Source organism: Manacus vitellinus, unplaced genomic scaffold (genome assembly GCF_001715985.3).
Source record: "Manacus vitellinus isolate BGI_N305 unplaced genomic scaffold, ASM171598v3 scaffold_2_pilon, whole genome shotgun sequence".
Classification (NCBI taxonomy): Eukaryota; Metazoa; Chordata; class Aves; order Passeriformes; family Pipridae; genus Manacus; species Manacus vitellinus.
The window spans coordinates 45,847,352-45,851,740 of record NW_021940208.1 but is presented as its reverse complement, the minus strand read 5'-3'; positions in this window follow the sequence as shown (position 1 = coordinate 45,851,740).

Genomic DNA, 4,389 nt, shown 5'->3' with positions numbered 1-4,389 from the left:
AGACATTAATCTTGTGTATTTCTAGGGTATATTTGAATATAGCAGCAATGGAAAACAAAATACAAAATTGTTGACATTACCAAAATATCATATCTGAGGGTTGAGCAAATTGTGTTACTTTTACTTTGTATTCTTTACTCCTATCACTTTATTTGTCATTACTTCTATTCCATCTTATTTTTAGATGATATCATCATTGATATCAACAGGAGAGGGGAAGGCATAAGTAGCTGCAATGCACAGCTCTCCTGTCAGAACTGCATATAGGTGACAATGTCCATGTTTTGTAACTCCCCTGGCAGTTCCAGGCTAGGCAAGCCTACATTTGCATGGAGTTGAGGATTATGGCTGAAATAGGCCTAATTTTTGGAATTATGTTCAAGATGGGTCTGAACATTTTCCTTGGGTTGGAAGGCCCACCTCTGTGTCTGATTCACAGGATTGAGTCTCTTCCTCTGGAATCACCAGACTGAGTTTTCCTCCGATACCCAACTGTGCATTTCCATAATAAAAGGCTGTGAGACCATCTTTCCTCAGCCAGATTTTCCTGAATTTGTCCAAAGAGATAAGCCATTTTCAGGAGGGGACCACTAGAGAGCCCTGCATAAGCACACTGCCTGCTACTGCAACCTTCTCTCCATTATGAAACCAGCCTGCAAATCACAGTGTGTGTCCATGAGATGAAAAATCTGCCAGAGATGGAAAAAAGAAACCTCTATCAGCAGTGATCTTGTCTAATGTGATTTTTTTGTTTAATTGATTGTTTTAAAGCTGGACCATTTTGATAGAACTAGGCTGGGGATGAGGTTTTCACGAGTTACACGAGGAAATATGTGAGGCTGTTGCCCCCATGGGATGACTGGCAGCAACTGGGCGGCACAAGGGCCAGGCCTTACAGCCCACACTATCAGACTGTGTCTGCTCACACCTCAACTGCAAGTGTCCACATAGTTTCACGTGCTGCTGGGAGCACATTAACTCCCTGGGAAGCTGGCTGGGCAGGGCAGAGCATGGGCAGAGACAGCCCCGCGGGTCGAGGACCCAGCCCCACAAGTGGAGTATTCAGTTCCACTGTTCAGAGCTCAGTCCCACGACTCAGGTATTCAGCCCTCCCCGGCAGAAGCGGAGAGATGCCGGGGGTGCGGGACGGAGGGTTTGGGCACCAGCCGCTCCCAGGCCCGGCCGGGCACTGCCCCGATGGCGCTACCAGTGTGCTCCGTATCTGCGGCAGGCAGGGAGGGGACGGCAGAGGCTCTCAGCCGCCGGCTAAGGGTCAGCCTGGGTCCGGGCTTATGCTTAAATGTCACGCCGCCTCCGCAGCCGAAATGTGCGTTTCAATGCTGCTTGGGGACATGGTTTGAAAAGGCGACCGGCGTATGCGGACACGAGTGTCTGAGACGAGATTGTTGTGGTGTCCTCCTTCCGCTCCCTCCCCACCCGGTCCCCCGAAGAACCAGGGCACATTGGCCAAAGGGCTCGCTGGTACAGCCCCACCACCTCCCGCCCCCGTAGGCGATGGGCTGATAAGGCTGCGAAGGCTGTGCGCTCCAGCGCCTTCCTGCGCGGCTGCTGTGCCGGGCCGGGGCTGCTGCACCAGCCCTGCCAGGGAGGGCTTCCATGGGCAGAGAGGTTCGCAGTGTAATGAACAGCCTTATCGTCGCTGCTATCTTTACAATTGCTTAGATGACTTTTTAATTGTGGCTTAATGCATTTAATTATGACGACTCTTCCCCATTTTCAAGTATGATGTATTAATATTACAGATCATTAACATTGCTAAATTACTGTAATGACACAGAGTCCTTAGTGTCCCAGTTAGACTGAAAAAAGACCCGCTCTTCTCATTTGGCTCTTTTGTTATTTGCCTTATAGGAAATTCATGCACGATTCTTGAGTCTTTAAAGCATGTAGGAGAGGCTGCTGCTGCTGCACCCTCCTTATTAAATTGTTGATAGGGAAAATCCCCCATATAAAACTTCCCGAGCCCGAGACGGTTCAGGAGCTAATATTGTCTTTCTAATATCCACTTCATCAATGTAAAAGTTAGAAAGCCTCGGCTCTTGAGCAGATCCCCCCTCCCCTCCTTCATAATTAGAGCAGACCGTATTTAACATCTGCAAAATAGTCATGCTTATAAGGAATGAGAAATGCGAGATGTTCCATTCTGTTTGCAATGGTTAGACCGTTTTAATCTCTTAACTTCAATATATGTCCTCTAGCAGGCTATACTTCTTGGATTTCATTTTTAGATCCTTAAGGCTGCATATATCTGTCAAACAGACATAATGAATTTAAAGTGCTAATGCCTAGAAGACCAGAGAAAACATTGAAATATATCCTCGGTTGATTAAATTACCACCTCTAGCTACTTTACCTCCTTATGTCCAAACAGATTTCCCTTTTTACTTACCAAGTACCGGATCTGGGAGATGTGAAAGATGTAATTTCATGGTAAGAAAAAAAAAAAAAAGGAGAAAAAAACCCCAACCCAAACCAAAACCAACTCATGCACGGATCTCTAGACAATGACTTTTTTTTTTTTCTTTAAACATCATTTCAGATATGTGCCTGTAAGATAGGACTTGCCATTGACTGGAGGTATTTTTCAATTACTCCCGAGCTCCAGGGAAAGCCTGGGGTGGGAGCTTGTGACTTCGCAGCGCTCACCTAATGGCTGGGGAAAGTGGGGGGACGAGATGCAGGCGCGCCCTGCCCGGCAGCCCCTGCCCGCTCCCCGGGGGCTCCCCCTGCTCCCCCGCTGCCGGTGCCGAGCGGGACGTCCCTGACGTGGTGGCTCGGAGGGGGTTTGGAGGGGGGGATGTGGGGGCGATCCTGGCCCCGAGGGTGCTGCGCATCTGCGAGGGACCGGCGAGTCTGGGGAGAGCGGGGACGAAGGGAAGGCGAGCAGATTTGTCGCGCTTTGAAATGAAACGTTATAATCCCTCCAACAATCCTGTTGACTGTGAGCTGTAGCGCCGGGAGTACAACACGGTGGAAAAAAAAAAAAGATACATTGTTGGATAAACAGCTCCTTATAGGTAAAAACTGAATGGGCCAAATAGATGAATAAGGCGACACAATGGAAGGGGGTGGTGGTGAAAGGAAACGAGTCGGTGGCAGTGGAAGAAAAAGGTAAAAGTGAACAGAGGAGACAAAAGGAGAGAAAAGAAAAAAATGTAGATGAGTGAGACAAAAAAGCAAAGAGAAAAAGAAAAGAGAACAAGAGGGGGAAAGAAGTAATATTTTCCTTGATAAAAATGCACAAAAGGGAAGATGAACTTTGTTCTTTTTCTCTTTCTACTCTCCTCTCTCTTTCTGCTTTTCGCCTCGCAGCACGCCAGCCTAAGCTGAGAGCTGTAATGTCATTAAATTGCAAATGCTTTTTCATTTCCGACACACACTGTTTACTTATCTGGCAAAAACATATGTTGGAAGGAATCCGTTAAATTCTGCCCATTGCCTTGGGTAAAAGTGCAATGGAAACGGACCCACTGAGCTTCTTCTTTCTTCTTCTTTTAGCACTTCCCTTATCTACAAGACTGCTTCGCAGAAAACTGGCTAGTTCAATGAAAAATGAAGATACAGCAGGAGATTAGAGAAGAACACTGAGCAAAAAATTCCTGGAGAGAGGGTCACTCCATTGCAAATGATTTCACTCCTCTAGATCTGCATAAATTACTATTTTTAAGGCATCTCCAAAGTCTGTATATTTTTCTCACTCTGTCAAACATTTAATTTCACGCCCCGTGTTCTGAATATGCTAAAATGCATATCTCTGATGCACCTTTAAGCCAGAAAAACGAATGCAAAATTGAAGATAAAATGATGTGATTTGCACTACAAGCCTATTACTTGAGGTATTTACATATAGTTTACCTCTGCAGTTCTGAGAATGATTTATTAAAAAAAAAAATCTGGATTAAGCTCGTATAAATATGTATAAATCTTTGTTTAGAAAATAGATTTTGCAGCTGTTGTGTCAAAAGTTCTTTAAGATTCTGTGAAGAATTTTCCTTTCAGTCTGCTTTAAAAAAGAGGGGAAAAGGACAGTATTTGACATCCTGCTTCGGCAGGAAGGAAACACACACCCACACCCACACACACGTTCAGACATTCAGGATTTTTCTAAAGGGCTCGGTTTGTTTGTTTGTTTGTTTGTTGTTTGTTTTGGTTCCCCCCCCCCTATTTTACACTTTTCTTCCTAAACTTCTTCACTCCCTTGCTTTCCCTGTCACTCGCTAGGACTCGGTGTTAGCCACACCCTGGGTTTTCCCGAGCGGGTCAGGTGTATTAAAATAATCGTAGGCTGAGGGAAAAAAAAAACAAAAACAACAAACCAAAAAACAACCAACCAACCAACCAACCACCACCACCACCAAAAAAAACCCA